The sequence below is a fragment of the Aythya ferina genome (genome assembly GCF_964211825.1).
Source record: "Aythya ferina genome assembly, contig: HAP1_SCAFFOLD_47, whole genome shotgun sequence".
Lineage (NCBI taxonomy): Eukaryota > Metazoa > Chordata > Aves > Anseriformes > Anatidae > Aythya > Aythya ferina.
In genome coordinates this window covers 767,761-773,760 of record NW_028181456.1, presented here as the reverse complement: position 1 = coordinate 773,760, position 6,000 = coordinate 767,761, and positions in this window count along the sequence as shown.

Here is a 6,000-nt window from a genome sequence, read left to right as displayed (position 1 = left end):
CTGGGCTCCGGTCTTTGCGATGCGTGTGCTGGACGCACCGGAGACCGTGTGTGACTTCGTGCGGTTCGGGGACGGCGATGCCGAGGCCCGTGTGTCCGGCCTCCGGCGGCGCGGGTGCCGGCTGTCCCGTGGGTCCGAAGTCGGGCGACGTGGCTGCCTGCCGAGCCGTGAAGCGGGAGGCTGCTGCCCACTGGCTCGGGCTCTGGCCGTCCCGGAATCCAGCAGGTTCGGTCTCTTGCGGAGCTGCGGCAGGCCGTCCTGCCCTCCCGGGTAGCTCCTGCCGGAGGCGCGGGATGCGACCGTCCCGAGGTCCTAGGCTGCGGTCCTGGGCGACGCGTGTGCTAGCCGCAGCGGGGGCCGGGTCCGACTTTGGCTTTGTCAGGGACGGCGGTCCCGGGCTCCAGGTGTCCGGCCTCGGGCGGCGCGGCCGGCTGTCCCGTGTCCCGGCGATCAGAACTCGGGCGGGTTGGGGGCCGACTGTGCCGTGAAGCGGGAGGCTGCTGTCTGCCGGCTCGGGGTCTGGCCGTGCCGGAGACAGGGGGTTCGGTCCCGTGCGAAGCTGCGGCCGGCCGACCCGCGCTCCCCGTTTCTCTATCCCGGGGCGCGGAATCTGACCCTCGCAAGCTCCTGGGCTCCGTTGTCGGGAGACGCTTGTGCTAGTCGCAGCGGTGCGGCCGGCCGTCCCGATTCTCTGGGATCCGGTCTTGGGCGACGCTTGGGAGCCCAGAAGCTCTTGGGAACCCAGCTGCTAGGGACAGCCGGCCCCGCGCCGCCCGAGGCGGGACACCTGGACACCGCGACCGCCGGCCCCGAGAAGCCGAGTTCGGCCCCGGAGCCCGCGGAGTCTAGCACAAGACCGGTGCCCAGGGTTTCGGGACGGCCGGCCACCGAACCGCACGGGACCGAAAGCCCGCTCTCTGGGAAGCCGGCGGACGCCAGCCCCCCGCTTCACTGCACGGCCGGCCCCCACGCCCCCTGAAGTCGGATCCCCGGGACACGACATAGCCGGCCCCCGCTAGCCGACGGCCCCGGAATCGCCGTCCCCGAACCGTCCGATGTCGGACCCGGCACCCGGTGCTGCTTGCAAACGCGTCGCACAAGACCGGAGCACAGGGGCTCGGAAGAGCCAGCTCCCGCCCTGCCGGAGGCCGGACTCCCGGGCTATGTCCACATGTCTCTTCAATACTTTTAAGGATCGGGTCTCTTACCACTTCCCCGGGCAGCCTGTTCTAATAGCAAAGCACCCCTTCCATGAAGAAATGCTTATTCAGTATCGAGCTAGCCAGTGCTGGTAAACAGAGGTGTTTCTCCCTAGGGGTAGGGCTTGGCATTTCCCTCTCCTGAACTTCAAAAGGTTCCTGCCTGCCCCTATCTGCAGCCTGTCAAGGTTCCTCTGAATGCGCAGCCCCCCCATACAAGCGCCTTTTCCACAGAAGCCACCGACCACCCGCCACCTCGCCCCCTCCCAATTCGGCCTGCCCCAGGGCGCCACCGACCACCAACCTCCTTGCAGCACCACGCCTCAGCATCCCGAGCTATCCCGACAGCTTCCACCCATCGGGAGGTCCCACTTGTAATAAATGACCGAGTCCCAAATAGGCTTACAATTAATGTTTATGATTTATTAAAGGAATAGAGGTAAGTAAGCAGCGCTGGGTGCGCCAGGAGTCTCTGCTCCACCAAGACGCACACAAGTTACATCAGGCGGCTGGCTTTTATGCTGCTAGGCTAATACATATTCATTACTACTTCTACAAAAGGCAGGGTTATTCTAATTAGTTCCCAGAATCCAAACCCTCCCACTGGTGCAGGCGTTATCAGTCTCCGGTGGTCCCTCTGGGGGCCGCTCGTACTGAAGGCTCGTAGTCTTCCTCCCAGGCTTTGTCCTTTGGTCGTTCTTCAGCTTCTCCCCTCCCCTTATTTAGTAGTTGCTGGGCCAGATGTCAGAAGGCTGTGTCTCGTGCAATAGTCCGCACAGGCACTGCATAGCAAACACACCAAGTAACATTGACTTCAGTTACTCGCAACAGTTACTCACCTGATAAAGAACTGCATGCAATAAAGGCACCAAGTACTACATTATTCTAACAGATCCTACTAGCTGTTACCTCAAAAAGATGTGCGTACCCCTCGCTACTTGGAAACGCATCAGTCCATAAACTCTCATCCACCTGAAGAAGCCTGCAACTGACCGAAGGAAAAACAAACACCCCAAAGAGCAGCCCAAGCAGAATGAGCTCTCTGAGGGGATGCCTGGGACTCACATACCATTTGGCCCCGACTAGCACCCAAATCCAATCACCTGGGAAGGGAAGGGGCAAAGCACAAGGAGGTAGGAAGAGAGCAGCAGCAGCAGCTGTGGTGTTTATTTTTTTTTTTTTTGTGTGTGTGTGTGATTTTTCTTTTTATTTTTTAATCAGTTTTAGCTCAAAAGCATGCATAGTGCAGACAAGAGAACTAGGGTGTTTCTAGAAGCAAAAATCCCCATGCTTTTGCTGCAGCTTTCAATATTAAAAGACATTATGACCAAGCAAGTAATTGGAACTCTTCCAACTGGAATTAGCTCAAACTTTTATTTACGTATAAAGAAAAAACTAGGAGTAGAACATCTGCTCCATCTTTTCCTCTTTCACCTTGCCATAGGCAGCTCTGGCTGTGACGTCCCAGATTGCATACTGCGTTTCAGCTTTAACAAATGAAAACCTTTACCCTAACCCTTACCCTTATCCTAACCATTAGCTTACCCTTATTCTTACCCCAAACCTAACCCTAATCCTTACCCTTACCCTAATCCTTACCCTAAACCTAACCCTTTCCCTAAACCTTATCCTCACCCTAAGCCTTACCCTTAGCCTTACCCTAACACTTACCCTTGCCCTAACCCTTACCCGTACCCTAATCTGAACCCAAACCCTAACCCTAATACTCTCACCCTAACCCTTACCCTAACCCTAACCACAACCCCAACCCCTAACCCCTAACCCTCACCCTAACCCTCTAAACCTACCCCTAACCTATCCCTAACCCTAACCCTCTAAGCCTAACCCTAACCCTCTAAGCCTAACAATAACCCCCAACCCCAACCCTCACCCGAAACCCTAACTCTAGCCCCAGCCCTAGCCCCTAACCCTAGTTCCCGAGAACTACATCTCCCGGTATGCTCTGGGCATTCAACATGGCCTCCCGGAAGTCCCGAATCCGAAAACTACATTTCCCGGCATACCATGGGTACGCAACATGGCCTCCCGGAAGTCCGGAGTCCCGAGAACTACATCTCCCGGCATGCTCTGGGCACACAACATGGCCTCCCACTGCCGGAAAACTACACCTACCAGCATTCCCCGCACAGCCAGCATGGCCAATCACAGGCCGAGTGCTCGAGAACTGCATTTACCAGCACTCACTGGAACCCTCACCGCCCTTACAAAAAAAGCCTCAAGCCCTAACATCCAAAAAACCTCGAAACCCCTACAGACCTAACCCAAACTATTTACCACACTAAACCCCTGAAGACCTATGCCTAAAACCCCCAACCCAAAATCTTAGGATGCTCAAAACCCAAACCCAACCCAAAACGTTAGGAATGCTCAAAGCCCTAGCCCAAAAACTTAGGGCGCTCCAAACCCTAACCCCAAAACATTAAGACGCAAAAAACCCTAACCCAAAAACTTAGGGTAATACACCATAAATGTTTGTTCATTGTCTTTTGCATTATAAAAACAAGGATTTCTGTTTGAGGAGCGGGAGTTGCGAAAGCTCCCTGCTGAAGTAAGGAGCTGCATAATGCTTGCCTAGACACTATGAAAATTCTTTTGCTTAATTTTCTTAAAACCGTTGGGTTTCGTTGGGTTTTCCGTGGTCATCATGGTGGAAAAGTGGAAATTGTGGGTATTGGAGAACATCAGGTAGGTTTAGGGGGACTTTTGGGGTGGATCAACGGCTTTTAGGGTTTTCTTCCAGTTTTGGGGGTGATCCCGCTTTTTTTTGTGGTGTTTTTGATGTGTTTTGGGGTCTCCGTTGGTTTTTGTTGGGTTCTTGTTGTTCATCATGGTGAAAACGGGTAAATTGTGGGTATTGGAGAACATCAGGTAGGTTTAGGGGGACTTTTGGGGTGGATTCATGGTATTTGGGGTTTTCTTCTGTTTTTTGGGGTGATCCTGTTCTTTTTTGGGCTGTTTTTGACGTGTTTTGGGGTTGTCCGTTGGGTTTTGTTGGGTTCTCGTTGGTCATCATTGTGAAAAAGGGTAAATTGTGGGTTTTGGAGAACATCAGGTAGGCTTAGGGGGACTTTTGGGGTGGATCTATGGCATTTGGGTTTTTCTTCTGTTTTTGGGGGAGATCCTGTTCTTTTTTTTTTTTTTTTTTTTTTTTTTTTTGACATGTTTTTTGTCTCCATTGGGTTTCGTTGGGTTTTCCATGGTCATCATGGTGGAAAAGGGTAAATTTGTGGGTTTTGGAGAACATCAGGTAGGTTTAGGCTGGTTTTGGGATTGGATCTGTGCTTTTTGGGGATTTTCTTCCAGTTTATGGGTGATCCCTTTCTTTTTTGGGGTGTTTTTGACGTGTTTTGGTGTCTCCTTTTGGGTTTTCGTTTGGTTCATGTTGGTCATCATGGTGAAAATTGTAAATTTTTGGGGGGGGAATTTTCTTCCAGTTTTGGGGGTGATCCCGTTCTTTTTTGGGGTGTTTTTGACATGTTTTGGGGTCTCTGTTGGGTTTTGTTGGTTTCTTGTTTTTCATCATGTTGGAAAAGTTTAACTTGCGTGTTTTGGAGAACATCAGGTAGGTTTAGTGTCGTTTTGGGGTGGATCTATTTTTTTGGGGTTTTCTTTCGTTTTGGGGGGTTATCCTGTTCTTGTTTGGGGTGTTTTTGACTTGTTTTGGGGTCTCCGTTGGGTTTTAGTTGGATTCTCGTTGGTCGTTAAGGTAAATGGGAGTGGATTGTGGGTTTTGAAGAAGATCAGGTGAGTTTAGGGTGGTTTTGCGGGGAAATTCATAGTTTTTGGTGTTTTTTCTTCTGATCCAGTTCTTTTTTGGGGTGTTTTTGATGTGTTTTGGGGTCTCCGTTGGTTTTTGTTGTGTTCTTGTTGTTCATCATGGTGAAAACGGGTAAATTGTGGGTATTGGAGAACATCAGGTAGGTTTAGGGGGACTTTTGGGGTGGATCAACGGCTTTTAGGGTTTTCTTCCAGTTTTGGGGGTGATCCCGCTTTTTTTTGTGGTGTTTTTGACGTGTTTTGGGGTTTCCGTTGTGTTTTGTTGATTTCCTAATGTGTTTTAAGTTTGTTGGGAGTGGACTTTGGGATTTGGAGAACATCAGGTAGGTTTAGTGTGGTTTTGGGGTGGATCTATGTTTTTTTGGGGTTTTCTTTCTTTTTTAGGGGTTATCCTGTTCTTGTTTGGGGTGTTTTTGACTTGTTTTGGGGTCTCCGTTGGGTTTTAGTTGGTCCTTAAGGGAAATGGGAGTGGATTGTGGGTTTTGAAGAAGATCAGGTGAGTTTAGGGTGGTTTTGCGGGGAAATTCATAGTTTTTGGTGTTTTTTCTTCTGATTCAGTTCTTTTTTGGGGTGTTTTTGACGTGTTTTGGGGTTTCCGTTGGGTTTCGTTGAGTTCCTAATGGGTTTTATGGTGGTTGGGAGTGGACATTTGGATTTGGAGAACATCAGGTACGTTTAGAGTGGTTTTGGGATTGGATCCGTGCTTTTTGGGGTTTTCTTTGGTTTTGGGGGTGATCCTGTTCTTGTTTGGGGTGTTTTTGACGTGTTTTGGGTTCTCCGTTGGGTTTCGTTGTGTTTTCCGTGGTCATCATGGTGGAAAAGTGTAAATTGTGGGTTTTGGAGAACATCAGGTAGGTTTATGAGGACTTTTGGGGCAGATTCATGGTTTTTAGGGTTTTCTTCTGTTTTTTCTAGTGATCCAGTTGGTTTTCGGCGTGTTTTTGACGTGTTTTGTGGTCTCCGTTGGGTTTCGTTGGGTTTTCCGTGGTCATCATGGTGGAAA